At 45.2% G+C, this 15989-nt stretch overlaps 1 protein-coding gene and 1 pseudogene across 9 annotated transcripts in view; one reads left to right on the forward strand and one right to left on the reverse strand.

Annotated features, from left to right (window-relative positions):
* Window positions 1-15989, forward strand: part of CACNA1B (calcium voltage-gated channel subunit alpha1 B) — a 247612-nt gene that overhangs the window by 12983 nt on the left and 218640 nt on the right. The gene's annotated exons all lie outside the window — the stretch shown is intronic.
* LOC144581134 (glyceraldehyde-3-phosphate dehydrogenase-like) lies at window positions 111-12285 on the reverse strand (annotated as a pseudogene).

Raw genomic sequence — 15989 nt, forward strand, 5'->3', positions numbered from 1 at the left:
CCCCTCCCTATTCAAGGGATCTGCATGGAAACTGTGAGGAGGTGCAATTCAGTGTGGTGGGGGACTCAGTGTGTGTGGCAGGGACTCTCTTCAGCAGTGAGAGCCTCTCTTCCTCTTGTGCTCTTGCTGGGGCTGGTGGTTCAGGGGTCTTACTCCTTGGAGGCCATGTGGGACATGAGGTCCACCACCCTGTTGCTGTAGCCAAATTCATTGTCATACCAGGAAATGAGCTTGACAAAGTGGTTGTTGAGGGCAATGCCATTCCCAGCATCGAAGGTGGAAGAATGGGTGTCGCTGTTGAAGTCTGAGGACACTACCTGTTGCTCAGTGAAGCCCAGGATGCCCTTGAGGGGGCCTTCCGACACCTGCTTCACCACCTTCTTGATGTCATATTTGGCAGGTTTTTCCAGATGGCAGGTCAGGTCCCCCACTGACATGTTGGCAGTGGGGACACAGAAGGCCATGCCAGTGAGCTTCCCGTTCAGCTCAGGAATGACCTTGCCCATGGCCTTGGAAGTGCCAGTAGAGGCAGGGATGATGTTCTGGAGAGCCCCGTGGCTGGCACACCACAGTTTCCTGGAGGGGCATCCACAGTCTTCTGGGTAGCAGCAATGGCATGGACTGTGGTCGTGAGTCCTTCCATGATACCAAAGTTGTCATGGATGACCTTGGCCAGGGGGCTAAGCAGTTGGTGGTGCAGAAGGCATTGCTGACAGTCTTGAGGCTGTTGTCATGCTTCTCATGGTTCACACCCATCCTGAACATGGGGGCATCAGCAGAGGGGGCAGAGATGATGACCCTTTTGGCTTCCCCTGCAAGTGAGCCCCAGCCTTCTCCATGGTGGTGAAGATGCCAGTGGACTCACCCACGTACTTAGTGCCAGCATCACCCCACTTGATTTGGGAGGGATCTCGCTCCTGGAAAATGGTGATGGGATTTCCATTGATGACAAGCTTCCCGTTCTCAGCCTTGACGGTGCCATGGAATTTGCCATGGGTGGAGTCATACTGGAATGTGTAGACCATGTAGTTGAGGTCAGTGAAGGGATCATTGATGGCGACGATAACCACTTTACCAGAGCTAAAAGCAGCCCTGGTGACCAGGCGCCCAGTATGACGAAATCTGTTGACTCCGCCCTTCACCTTCCCCGTGGTGTCTCAGGGATGTGGCTGGCGATGGGAGACAAGATGTGGCTGTCTGTCGAACAGGAGGAGCAGAGAGCCCATTTTCTTACCAGAAACTTTCGCAGAGCAAAACTTCTGAATTTCGATGAAGTTCAATTTGTCAGTTTTTCCTTTTGTAGATGAGGCTTGTGGTGAGAACTCTTTGCCAGCCTAGAGCATGAAGATTTTTCCTGTGATTTTCTTTTGCTAAAAGTTTTGTCAGTTTACATTTTACATATATCAGCTATGAGGTTTAGGTTGAGGAGTTTGTTTTGTTTTTTGCCTGTGGATGTCCAGTGATACCAGTACCATTTGTTGAAAGGGCCATACTTGTTCCATTGAATTGCTTTTGTGCCTTTATCAAAAATCAACTGGACATGCTTGTCTGGATCTATTTCTGGGTTCTTTATTCCGTTCCATTGATCTGTGTGTCTGTCCCTCATACCACAAGTCCTGGTTACTGTAGTTATGTAATAAGGCTTGAAATTGGGTAGATTTACTCCTCTCGGTTTGTTCTTTTTCTTTTAAATTATTTTAGCCATTCTAGTTTCTTTGCCTTTTATGTAAATTTTAGAATTATCTTGTCAATATATACAAAAAATGTTGATAGGAATTATGTAAAACCTGTGTGGTAGTTGGAGAGAGTGAACATTTTTGCTTTGTTAAGTCTTCCAATCTAGGGACATGGTCTGTGTCTCCATTTATGTAGCTCTTTGATTGCTTTCATCAATATTTTGCAGTTTTAAGGATACAAGTCCTGTACGTGTTTTGTTACATTTACATCTAAGTATTTCTTTTATTTTGTGTGATTGTAGACGGTATTGCGTTTTAAATTTTGGTTACTGGTATATATAAAAACCATAGATTTCTATGTGTTCATCATATATCCTACAACCTTGTGGAACTAACTCATTGGTAGTTCTCGGACAATTTATTTGTAGATTCTCTGGAATTTCCAGTGTTGACAAACATGTCATCTGCAAAGAGGAGCAGTTGTGTTTCTTCTCTTCAAATCTGAATGCCTTTCCTTTTCTTACCTTATTGCATTTACTAGAACTTCTAGTACTATGTTGAAGAGAGTGCTATGGGGAGAGGGGCATTGCTGCTTTGTCCCTAATTTAAGGAGGAAAACATTCAGACTTTAACCATTAAGAATAATGTTAGCGGTGGGTTTTTGCAGTTGCTCTTTATTAAGTTGAGGCAGTTTCCTTCTGTTCTAGTTTTCCAAGTACTATTATAGTAAGTGACTGTTAGATTTTACCAAATGCTTTTTTTGCACTGGCACGATCATGTGTATAATGATTGATTTTTTGAGTTCTGAACTAGCCATACATCCCTGCAATAGACATGGTCAGGTTATTCTTCTGATATTGCTGAAGTCTATTTGCTAAAATTTTGTTAAGGATTTTTACGTATGTATTCATGAAGGCTGTTGGTCTGTGGTTTTTTGTTTTTGTTACTGTCTTTGTCTTGTTTTGATATAAGGGTAATGCAAGCTCCATAAAATGAATTGGAAAATGTTCTTCCTCTTCTATTTTCTTTCTTTCTTTTTTTTGTTGAGACCAGACTCTCACTCTATCACCAGGCTAGAGTGCAGTGGCACAATCTCAGTTCACTGCAACCTCTGCCTCCTGGGTTCAGGTGATTCTCCTGCCTCACTCAGCTTCCAGAGGAGCTGGGAATACAGGCGTGCACTACCATGCCTGCCTCATTTTTATATTTTTGGTAGAGACAGGGTTTCACCATGTTGGCCAGGATGGTCTCTATCTCTTGACCTTGTGATCTACCCCCCACAGCCTCCCAAAGTGTTGGGATTGCAGGCGTGAGCCACTGCACCCGGCCCCTCTTCTGTTTTCTAAAAGCCATGTGTACAGATCGAGTTAGTTCTTTAAATGTTTGTTAGAAATCTGCAGTGAATCCAATTGGCCCTGGAGATTTCCTTTTTGGGCGCTTTCAAAGTATGCATTCAATTTCCTTAACGGTTATATGGATGTACAAATTATCCTTTTCGTATTGGGTAAGTTGTGTCAGTTTGCCTTTTTTGAGGAAGTGGTCCATTTAGTCCACATAGTTGAATTTATGTGTGTAGAGTTGTTCATAGCATTCTCTCATGATCCTTTAGATGTCTGTAGGGTTCGTACTATCTCTCGTTTCGTTTCTGACACTGGTAATTTTTGTCTTCTCTTTTTGTTCTTGTGTGTGTGTGGTTTTTTCTTTTGGTCAGTCTTGCTGGAAATTTGTCAGTTATATCAGTTTTTTTCCAAAGAACCAGCTCTCTGTTTATTTGGTTGATTTTCTCTTTTTTTTTTCCTTATTATTTCATTTATTTCTGTCCTTATTTTATTACTTCCTTCATCCTGTTTGTTTTGAGTTTATTTTCATCTTCATTTTCCCTGTTCCTGTGCCAACAGCTTAGACTAGTGATTGCAGTTTTGGTTTTTTTTTGTTCTATAAATTTACTTCTTAGGCTAGGCACAGTGGCTCAGGCCTGTCATCCTAGCATTTTGGAAGGCCAAGGCGGGCGGCTCACCTGAGGTCAGGAGATCAAGATCAGCCTGGCCAACATGGTGAAACTCCGTCTCTACTAAAAATACAAAACTTCACCAGGCGTGGTGATGGGCACCTGTAGTCCCAGCTACTCAGGAGGCTGAGGTAGGAGAATCACTTGAACCTGGAAGGCAGAGGTTGCAGTGAGCCAAGATTGTGCCATTGCACTCCAGCCTGGGTGACAGATTCTGTCTCCAAAAACAAAAACTAAAACAAAAAATTTGCTTCTTAGCACTACTTTAGCTGGATACTACACATTTTAATATATTGTATTTTTGATTTAATTCAATTCCATGTATTTTTATTTTGTGCTTTTATCATTTTACCTTATTATTATTATTATTTTATTTTTTGAGATGGAGTCTCACTCTATCACCCAGGCTGGAGTACAGTGGTACAATCTTGGATTACTGCAACCTCTGCCTCCTGGGTTCAAGCAATTCTCCTGCCTCAGCCTCCCAAATAGCTGGGACTACAGGCGCCCGCCACCACGCCAGTCTAGTTTATGTATTTTTAGTAGAGACGGTATTTTGCCATGTTGCCCAGGTTTGTCTCCAACTCCTGACCTCAGGTGATCTGCCCTCCTTGGCCTCACAAAATGCTGGGATTACAGGTGTGAGCCATGGTGCCTGGCCTCCATATATTCAATTTCAATTTTGCTTTAGACTACCTTTTTGACCTATGAATTGTTTAGAATATGTTATTTAGTTTCTAAGTGTTTGGAGGTTTTCCAGTATCTTTTTATTATTCATTTCTAGTTTGATTTCGTTGTGGTCAGATAACATACTCTGTCTAATTTCAGTAATTTTTTTTTTTTTTTTTTGAGACAGAGTCTCTCTCTGTCACCAGGCTGGAGTGCAGTGGCTCGACCCAACTCACTGCAACTTCTGTTTTCCTGTTTCAAGCAATTCTCCTGCCTCAGCCTCCCAAGTAGCTGGGATGACAGGCACACACCACCACGCCCGGCTAATTTTTTGTACTTTTAGTAGAGTTGGGATTTCACTATGTTGGCCAGGATGGTCTCGATCTCTTCACCTCGTGATCTGCCTGCCTCGGCCTCCCAAAGTGCTGGGATTACAGGCGTGAGCCACTGCGCCCAGACTGATTTCAATAATTTAAAATTAGTGAAGGTTTGCTTTTGGCCCAGGATGTGGTTTATCTTGGTATATGTTCCACGGGCACTTGGAAAGAATGGATATACTGCTGTTACTGTGTAGAGTGTTCTATGAATGTGGATGAGTATCTGTTTAAGGTGTTATTGAATTCTTCTATATCCTTGCTAATGCTCTGTCTAGTTGCTTTATCAACTGTTGAGAGTGGGTTGTTGACATCTCCCTCAAATAATTTTTTTTTTTTTTGTGACAGAGTTTTGCTTTTGTTACCCAGGCTGGAGTGCAATGGCACGATCTCGGCTCACTGCAGCCTCCGCCTCCTGGGTTCAGGCAGTTCTCCTGCCTCAGCCTCCTGAGTAGCTGGGATTACAGGCACATGCTACCATGTCCAGCTAATTTTTTGTATTTTTAGCAGAGACGGGGTTTCACCATGTTGACCAGAATGGTCTCGATCTCTTGACCTCATGATCCACCCGCCTCGGCCTCCCAAAGTGCTGGGATTACAGGCCTGAGCCACCGCACCCGGCCTCTCCCTCCTATAATTTTGAATTTGTCTATTTTTCCCTCCATGCCCTTCAGTTTTTGCTGCACATATTTTGAAGCTCTGTTGTTTGGTATACATACTGCTATGGTTGGAATGTTTGTGTTGTGTCCAAATTTCATGTTGAAACTTGATCCTTAATGAAACAATATTAAGTATTAAGAGGAGGGACCTTTGGGAGATGATTAACCCATGAGGGATCTACCCTGATAAATGGGATTAGTGCTTTAAAAAGGGGCTGAAGAGGAACTGTGAGGACACAGGATTCTTCCCCTCTGGAGGATACAGGAACAAGGTGCCATCTTGGAAGCAGAGAATGGGCCCTTATTAGATACTGAACCTGCTGGTGTCTTGATCTTGGACTTCCCAGCCTCCAGAACTGTGAGAAAGAAATTTCTATTATTTATAAATTACCCAGTCTCAGGTCTTTTGTTATAACAGCACAAATGGACTAAGACATTCTCATTTAGGATTGCTGTGTCTTCTGGAGAGACTTTATTTATATCCGTATCTCTATGTCTCTGGTAATTTTAGTTACTCTGAAGTCACTTTATCTGATGTAAATATAGTCACTGTTGCTTTTCTTTGATTAATATTTGTGCAGTGTGCCTTTTCCATCCTTTTACTTCAAGTTGTCTATATTTCAACTTGTTATATTCAAAATAAGTTGTTTGTAGACAGCATATGGTTGGGTCATGTTTTGTGGTCCATTATACCAATTCTTTTATTTGGTTTATTTAGACCAGGGGTCCCCAAGCCCTGGACCATAGACCAGTACCAGTCTGTGGCTTATTAGAAACTGGGCTGCACAGCAGGAAGCGGTGGTGGGCGAGCAAGCATTACACCTGAGCTCTGCCTCCTGTTAGATCAGCAGTGGCGTTAGATTCTCATAGGACCAGGAGCCCTAGTGTGAACTGTGCATGCGAGGGATCTAGGTTGCATGCTCCTTGTGATAATCTAACTGATACCTGATGATCTGAAATAGAACAGTTTCTTGGGGATGAAACCATCCCCAACCCCAGCCCCATCTGTGGAAAAACTGTCTTCTATAAAACTGGTCCTTGGTACCAAAAAGGTTAGGGACTGTTATTTAGACCATTTACGTTTAATATAATTATTGTTATGTTAGAACTTAGGTCTGCTATTTTAATTTTTGTTTTGTTCTTAAAATTTGTTCTGTTTGATATCTCTGTTTTCATATTTTTTGGTTTCTTTTTCCTGACTTCCTAAAGGTTACTTGCATATTTTAGAATTCTGTTTTATTTTCTATAGTATTTTTGGTGTCGTTCTTGTATAGATTTTTAGAGGTTGTGCTAAGTATTGCATTATATGTACATAACTTATTCCAGTCTTCTGGTGGTGTTATTTTACCAGTTCAAGTATAGAAATCTTACTTATGTGCCACTACCTTGCTCCATTTATAATACAGTTATCTTAAATATTTCCTCTGCATATATTTAGAAGCACATCAGAGTGTGCTATAATTTTTTGCTTCAAACATCAAACATAATTCAGAAAACTCAGTTGGGCACGGTGGCTCATGCCTGTAATCCCAGCACTTTGGGAGGCTGAGGTGGGTGGATCACGAGGTCAAGAGATCGAGACCATCCTGGTCAACATGGTGAAACCCCGTCTCTACTAAAAATACAAAAAAATTAGCTGGGCATGGTGGCGCGTGCCTGTAATCCCAGCTGCTCAGGAGGCTGAGGCAGGAGAATTGCCTGAACCCAGGAGGTGAAGGTTGTGGTGAGCCGAGATCGCGCCATTGCACTCCAGCCTGGGTAACAAGAGCAAAACTCCGTCTCAAAAAAAAATAAATAAATTCGGAAAACTCAAAGGGAGAAGGAAATTTTATTTACTCATATTTTTATTCTTTCCAGTTTTCTTTCTTCCTAATGGTCAACAATTAAAAAAATCATATTCCTTCTGTTTAGAGAAATTTCTTTAATTATTCTTTTAGGATAGGTCTGCTGGTGACAAATTCTCTTAGTATTTATTCACCTGAGAATGACCTGATTTCCCCTTTATTCTCCAAAGATATTTTGCTGGGTATAGATATCTGGGTTGACAATTCTTTCAGCATCTGAAAATATTGTACAACTTCCCTCTGACCTTCATGGCTTATGATGAGAAATCTGTCAGCTGAGTTGCTTTTCTAAATAGATAAGGTATTATGTTCCTCTGAATGCTTTCAATTTTTGTTTCCAGTTTTTGGAAATTTGACTGTGATGTATCTTGTTTTGATTATCTTTGAGTTGATCTTGTTTGGGGTCCCCTCCACTTCTTGAATCTGTAGGTTTATTTCTCTTACCAAGTGTGGGGAGTTCTCAGCCATTACATCTTTGAGCCCTGCCTTCCGTCTCCTTTTTTTCCTAGAACTCTGATGATTTTAATATTATGGTTCCATAGTTCCTTGAGGCTCTGTTGTTGTTCCTCTTCTTCTTGTTTTTTCTTTCATTTTACTTTTTGAGACAGGGTCTCACACTGTTGTTCAGGCTGAAGCAATCCTCCCATCTCAGACTCCTAAGTAGCTGGGACTACAGGCGCACACCACCATGCCTGAATAATTTTTAAGATTTTTTTGTGGAGATGGAGTCTATGTTGCCCAGGCTGGTTTAAAACTCCTGGACCCAGGCAGTCCTCCCACCTCAGCCTCCCAAAGTGCTGGGATTATAGGTGTGAGCCACCATGCCTGGCCTTCTTTTTTCTTTTTCTTTTTTTGAGATGGAATCTCTCTCTGTTGCCCAGGGTGGAGTGCAGTGATGCAGTCTTGGCTCACTGCAACCTCTGCCTCCTGGGTTCAAGTGATTCTCCTGCCTCAGCCTCCCAAGTAGCTGGGATTACAGGCACGTGCCACCACATCAGGCTAATTTCTGTATTCTTTCTTAGTAGAGATGGGGTTTCACCATGTTGGCTAGGCTGGTCTTGAATTCCTGGCCTCACATGATCCACCCACCTGGGTCTCCCAAAGTGCTGGGATTACAGGCATGAACTACGGTGCCCAGCCCCTTCTTTTTTCTTAAGTCTACATTTTCTCTGTTCATAGTGGGTAATTTCTATTATTATTATTATTTTATTTATTTATTTTTGAGACAGTCTTGCTTTGTTGCCAGGTGCCAGGCTGGAGTGCAGTGACACGATCTCAGCTCACTGCATCCTCCACCTCCTGGGTTCAAGCAATTCTCCGGCCTCAGCCTCCCAAGTAGCTGGAACTACAGGCATGCGCCACCACGCCCAGCTAATTTTTGTATTTTTTAGTAGAGACGGGGTTTCACCATGTTGGCCAGGATGGTCTCGATCTCTTGACCTCATGATCCACCTGCCTCGGCCTCCCAAAGTGCTGGGATTACAGGCGTGAGTCACCGTGCCCAGCCTATTATTTTTAAATATATTCGTTAATTCTTTCCTCTGTCCCCTCTATTCTGTAACTGGCCCATCCACTTAGTTTTTATTTTGTTTATTGTACTTTTTAGTTGTAAAAATTTCGTTTGATTCTTCTTTAATCTTCTCTTTCACCAATGATATTTTCTATTTTTTCGGTTAGTTGCAAGGATGTTTATAATTGTGGAATTATTTTTATCATAACTGCTTTACAAACATTTATCAGGTAATTTTAATATATCTGTTGTCTTGTTGTTGGCATTTTATTGTCTGTTTTCATCTAGGGTTAGATCTTCCTTGTTTTTCATAAGATGAGTGATTTTTTCATGAAAGTTGGACATTTCCACATAATTTCTGAGACTCTGGATCTTAGGTATTTATTATTGCTATTATTTTTTAGACCGAACCTCCTTCTGTCACCCAGGCTGGAGTGCAGTGGCACTATCTTGGCTCACTGCAACCTCTGCCTCCTGGGTTCAAGTGATTCTCCTGCCTCAGCCTCCCTAGTAGCTGGGACTATAGGTGTGGGCCACCAGGCCCAACCTGGATCTTACTTAAACCTTCTGCTTTAGTTGGGCCTCACCAAGCCTGGTCCTGAAGGGGACAAGGTGTGCTGCCTGCCTCAGCCTCCCTGGTAGCTGGGACTGTGGGCGTGCACCTGTAGTTTTCGTGGTTGCTGACCAGGTCCCATCCCAGGCTATGGTGGCCTTACTGCTCAGAGCTTTGCTGCCCTTGACCTCTTCCGAGCTGGACTGGGCAATCCAGCTAGCCCAATGCACCAGTGGAGATGAGTGAGAGTGACGGGTCAGAAGGTCAGCACGAGGGGCTGTGGAGCCTTTCCTGCAAGGGCCGCCTACTTCTTCCTGAAGGAGGTGGTTTGGGGCTTAGTGGCCATGGTGTCCACTCTGTGGGGGTCCCCATTCTGTCCTGCAGCCCTCTTTAGGGGCACAATGGGGAGGTTTCAGCATGTGGTAGGAACTTCCCTGTGCTTTGAGCAGGGACCATGGCACTCATGTGGGGCTGTGTGTCCACGTGTGCTGCTGTGCCACTGTGTAGGCACGGCATTGTCATTCGGACCCCAGCACCACCTGCTCCTGGTTTGTGAGCCTGGACACGTGAAATGTGCTGTCTTTCATTTTTTTGAGATGGAGTCTTGCTGTTGCCCTGGCTGGAGTGCAATGATGCGATCTCGGCTCACCGCAAACTTCAACTCACAGTTTCAAGTGATTCTCCCGCCTCAGCCTACTGAGTAGCTGGGATTACAGGCGCCCGCCATCACGCCTGGCTAATTTTTGTATTTTTGGTAGAGATGGGGTTTCACCATGTTGGCCAGGCTGATCTTGAGCTCCTGACTGCAGATGATCCACCCACCTCAGCCTCCCAAAGTGCTGGGATTGGGATGTGCTCTCTTAACCTGTTTCCTTGTCTTACAAAGAACTGTGTAATGGTGTAACCCGAGGTGTCATGAGAGTCCCTGGCATGTAGTGGATGGCTTACACGCTGTCATGTGTGTGCTTGGGGATGGGGTCCCCACATGCCATGCCCAGCTCTTATTCTACCCGGTCCTTGCTTTGGAGCAGGCTAGGTGGCTTCCACTTCTTGGCCTGTTGGAGCAGGGACTGGGTGGGGAGGCCGAGGGGATGCTGTGCCATCTTTAGCCGAGGCCCACATGGCAGTTGCAAGCAGGCTTCTGAGTAAGAACCAGTGTCCTGAAAGTCAGTCACAAAGCAGATCCCAGGGATGGTGCCTCCCCTGCCAGCGTGGCTCCCATGTAGAACCAGACTAAGAATAGTGAGCGGTCTCCCTGGGCTGGGGCCTGACTGGCGTCTGCCCCACCTGCCCTGGCCCAGGGACCCTGCCCCTGCACAGATTCTGTAGTCTCCCCCAGCGAGTGCAGACCCTCTGAGGGGCTGCAGCGTTTGATGGGGCATGGGTAGGGCTCTGCCCTACAGGGGGCAGCAAGAAGCAAGGACAGGGGCACAGGAGCCGGCCAGGAGTGGCCAGCCAGATGCACGGGGACAGGGGAGCTTCAGTAGTTTCTTGTAGACAAATAACAGCTCTGAGTCCCCAGTCACCTCTGCCAGCTCTTGGCATTTTCAGAAATAGGGGGCGTGGCTGGGCTGAGAAGTGTGGAGGTGGCTAGACGAGGCCTGGCTGGGATGTGCCCCAGAAGCTCCTCACAGACGGCTGTGGAAAGGCAGGGTGCCCTCCTGGCCCACGCGGAGGGTGCATGGCTGGGACCTAGAGTCTGGCGGTTGTGGGGTGAGTTCTGAGTTAGAGTTAGGGTTGGGGGCCCAGATGAAACCTGTAGCAGTGTGGCTCCGGTCTTTCTTCCCTCTGTGGGGCTGGGAGCACTCCCTGACCTTGGGTGTTAGAGTGAGGGCAGGACTTCACATGTGTGACTGCTGGCGTGTCTATGCCGTGGGTCTGTGCCATGTATCTCTGTGTCTGTGCCATGTGTCCCCGTGTCTGTGTATGTGTCTTTATGTCCCTGTGTCTGTGTCTGTGTCTATTCGTCTCTGTATCTGTGTCTGTGCTGTGTGTTCCTGTGTCTGTGTGTGTGCGCCTGTGTGTCCCTGTGTCTGTCTGTGCCATGCGTCCCTGTGTGTGTGTGTCTGTGTGTCCCTGTGTCTGTGTGTCCCTGTATCTGTGCCATGTGTCCCTGTATCTATGTGTCTGTGTGTGTGTCTGTGTGTCCCTGTGTCTGTGCCGTGTGTCCCTGTGTCTATGTGTCTGTGTCCCTGTGTCTGTGTGTGTGTGTCTGGGTGTTCCTGTGTCTGTCTGTGCTGTGTGTCCCTGTGTCTATGCCATGTGTCTGTGTCTATGTGTCTGTGTCCCTGTGTCTGTGTGTGTGTGTCTGGGTATCCCTGTGTCTGTCTGTGCTATGTGTCCCTGTGTCTGTGTGTCCCTGTGCCTGTGTCTGTGCCTGTGTGTCTTTGTGTCTGTGTCCTCTGTGCTGTGTGTCTGTGTGTCCCTGTGTCCATGTCTGCAACTTCTACCTCCTGGATTCAAGTGATTCTCCTGCCTCAGCCTTCTTAGTAGCTGGGATTACAGGTGCACGCCACTATGCCCGGCTGAGTTTTGTATTTTTAGTAGAGACAGGGTTTTGCCATGTTGCCCGGGCTGGTCTCAAACTCCTGACCTCAGGAGTGGTGAAATGTTGGGATTACATACGTGAGCCACTGTGCCTGGCCTATCGCAGCTCATTGGGGAAATCCTCACCCTACACTTCTACCCTCTGACAGTATGTCCTGTAAACAGTGAACTTCGGTGTTCACTGTTTAGATGTTCACAGAGTTCTACCACCACACCACAATCTAGTTTAAAACGTATCCGTCATCCCCAGCAGAAACCCTACCCCCATCCGCTGTCTTTCCCCTCCCCTCCCTTTGCAGCCCCAGCAGCTGTGTCTTCCTCCCGCCATGTGGATTGTCGGTCCTGGGCTTTCCTGTGAGTGAGTCACTTCGTCCATGTCCTTGGGTCTGGCTTCCTTCACTTGTGAGCCTCTTTCACGTTGTACCAGTTCATCTTCTGCTAGCATGATGTCGCAGCCACATTTGGCTTTCTAATAACACTGTGATGAACGTCTTCACAACTGAAGCCTCTTGATTTTGCATTATTTTGATGGTACGGATTTTCAGAGTGGATTGGGTACAAGTTTTTAAGCAATTTCATGGCTCCTCATATATTTGCCAAGTTGTTTTCCAAATGGGATATATCATTTGTATTCACCAGTTCTGTGTAAATCATAGGGGTGTTTTGTGTTCTCTTTTTTCTTTTAGACAGAGTCTAGATCTGTCGCTCAGGCTGGAGTGCAGTGATGTGATCTTGGCTCACTGCACCCTCAACCTCCAGGGTTCAAGCGGTTCTCCTGCCTCAGCCTCCCAAGTAGCTGGGACTACAGGTGCCTGCCATCACACCTGACTAAGTTTTTGTGTTTTTAGTAGAGATAGGGTTTCACCACGTTGGCCAGGCTGGTGTCAAACTCCTGACCTCAAGTGATCCGCCCTCCCAAAGTTCTGGGATTGCGGGCGTGAGCCACCCTGCCCAGTCTAAATCATGTTTTAACGTCAGCTTTGCCACCACTGGTGCTTGCAAAGCTCTTGTTAATTTATTCAGTGTAAACCTGTACCTTGTTGCTGTTTTATTTGTTTGTTTCCATTACTGATGAACATGAGCATGTTCACATATTACTAAACAATGTTTACCTTTGTGAGTTATCTCTGGGATTCTTTGCCATTTCATTTTGGAAATTTCTCCACTAACGTTTATTGAGTGCACACTGCCTACCAGGTACTGTGCCAGGCCTGGAGCTAAGAAGGAAAACACTGGTTCCTCCTGGAGAAGGGGAAAGTGGGGGTGGAGTGAGAGTCCCGCTGGCTCTGAGCCCCTCCCCAACACCCATCCTCTCCAAGGCAGCTGTTGCCTCCTTGCTTTTCAGTAGGATTTTTCTAGAGGCTAAGGCTTCCAGACATAGAAAGCACTCAATGCTTGTATTGGTATTTAATGCTTGTTAAATTCGCAAGTGTGTACTGTGATTTCCTTTTTGATATTGTTGTTAATATAACAACATATTTAATTTAAATACCTCAAAGTTATTTAATTTAGTATTTGTTTAAATGTCAGCAGAGGATAAATATTTTTCTTTTCTGTATACAAAACATACTGATTTTCTTATTTTATGACACACACTGCCACCATCTTGAGATATTCACTGTTAATATTTTGAGCTATTTCCTTCTTTCCAGGCTTTTTCTGTGTGTAGGTTTTTAATCACACAATTGGTATCACATTCCAGGGTTACTGTGGGCACCCCGCTTCCATCGTGGGCTGGCCACCTGGTGCAGCTGTGCAGGCTCATACAAGATGCAGGGCGAGGGCCCCACAGTGCTCACTGCATACAGAGGTCTGACGTCCCAGAATCCCTCTGAAGAGACGATTCTGCTTTGTGGGCAGGGCTGTTACATTCTTCCTGTCAAGAATTTAGGCTATTTCCTATTTTGCTCTTGTAGATAAATCAAAACACATACATACATCTTTGTACGTCTCTGATTATTTCCTTGGGACAAATGCCTAAAAGTTGTATAACTTTTTTTTCCCCTGTAAATTATACTATTAAAAAACTCTTGGCCAGGCACAGTGGCTCACGCCTGTAATCCCAGCACTTTGGGAGGCCGACGGGAGTGGATTGCCTGATGTCAGGAGTTTGTAACTAGCCTGACCAACATAGTGAATTCCCGTCTCTACTAAAAATACAAAAAAATTAGCTGGGGGTGGTGGTAGGCACCTGTAATCCCAGCTACTTGGGGAGCTGAGACAGGAGAATCACTTGAACCCGGGAAGCGGAGTTTGCAGTGAGTGGAGATTGCGCCATTGCACTCCAGCGTGGGCAACAAGAGCGAGACTCTGTCTCAAAAACAAAAAACTCTTCACCTTCACATCATTTGGTCATGCCTCATTTTGACTCATGCCCATTGGCGGTCTCTCTCTATCGGCACCTGTGGTCCTGATGCGCAGCTCAGAGGAGTGTTTTAATGTCTCATGAAGCCAGTTCTGTGTTCCTTGCTTTTTTCTTTTTTGAACACTTCTTTTTTTTTTTTTTTTGAGACGGAGTTTTGCTCTTGTTATCCAGGCTGGAGTGCAATGGTGCGATCTCGGCTCACCGCAAGCTCCACCTCCTGGGTTCAGGCAATTCTGCCTCAGCCTCCTGAGTAGCTGGGATTACAGGCACACACCACCATGCCCCGCTAATTTTTCTATTTTTAGTAGAAATGGGGTTTCACCATGTTGACCAGGATGGTCTCAATCTCTTGACCTCGTGATCCACCCGCCTCAGCCTCCCAAAGTGCTGGGATTACAGGCGTGAGCGTCCGCACCCAGCCGAACACTTTTTAATGTTTTGCCTACTTAGTTTTCCAGGTAGATTTTGAGATCATTTTGTTGTAGTCCCAAAAGCTCCTGTTGGGATTTTGTTTCATTTATCAGAGTCTCTAAATTGATTTCAGGAGAATCAAGTTTAGAAATAAATATATATTCTGTCTGTCCATCCAGGAATAGAGTGTGTCTTAAAATTTATTCAGCTCTCCCTTTTTTGTAAATAGATTTTGTAGTTTCTTTATAAAAGTCACCTGCACTGTTAAGGCCATTCCCGACTGGTTTGTAATGATTGGTGGCATTTCAGCTGAGGCATTTATTTCGTTGCATTTCCTGGCTACCCCTGTCTGGTGTCACTGCTGGTTTCTGGGGTGTGTCCATCTGTCAGGCTGCTGGTTCTGGGCGCCAGTGCACACCCTTCCTGGTAGAGCTGGGCAGCGCTTCGTTGGCTGAGGGCTTGGAGCGGAGTTTTGGTTGTGATCACAGTAGCTGGAGCTCGCTTTGCCGCTTTTTTTTCCTCTTATTGGTTTGATCTCATCATCCTGCACTTTTGAGCTTTGTGCTGCTTTTTGTCTTTTGGAAGTTGGGAGGGACACACAAACCAGAAGGAAGCTTTTCAAGGTGATGCTCTGGACTGTCGGTGCTCACAACTTGGATGAGCATTGGAATCACCCGTAAGGCCTGTAAAACCCAGAGTGCTGGGCCCTACCCTCCGATTTCTGAGTTCTTTCTGGGAAATAATTTGCATTTCTTTTTTTTAAATATATATTTTTACTATTTCTCACTCCTTTTTTTTTTTTTTTCTTGAGAGACAGGATCTTGTTCTGTTGTTGTGTTGCCCAGGCTGGAGTGCAGTGGTGTGATCATGGCTCACTGCAGCCTCAACCTCCTGGGCTCAAGCCATCCTCCCTCCTTAGCCTTCTGAGGGTGGAACTACAGGTGTGCGCCACCATGCCTCATTAATTAGAAAAAATTCTTTTCGTAGAGATGGGTCTCATTATGTTGCCCAGGCTAATCTTGAACTCCTGGGCTCAGGTGATTCTCCCACTTCTGCCTCCCAAGGGACTGGAATTATAGGTGTGAGCCACTGTACTGCCCACCCCTTGCCCCCTCAAGAATTTGCTGATGATCTCCCAGGTGATGCTGAGACTGCTGGTCCCAGGCCAACACTTCAGGAACCTCTCTTCTTAACCAAGTTTCTGGGAGTTTTATCATTGTCTGCCAGCAATGATCATTTTATCTATTTCTTTCCTTATTTCCTATTCATGTGTATTATGTTGGTGAGAACTCTTAAAACAATATGAAATGAGAATTATGGTGGTACTTCCTACTTTGTTGTCTGGCTGTAAGAAAATCTTCATGATAAATGTG

Source organism: Callithrix jacchus, chromosome 1, assembly GCF_049354715.1.
Source record: "Callithrix jacchus isolate 240 chromosome 1, calJac240_pri, whole genome shotgun sequence".
NCBI classification, from domain to species: domain Eukaryota; kingdom Metazoa; phylum Chordata; class Mammalia; order Primates; family Cebidae; genus Callithrix; species Callithrix jacchus.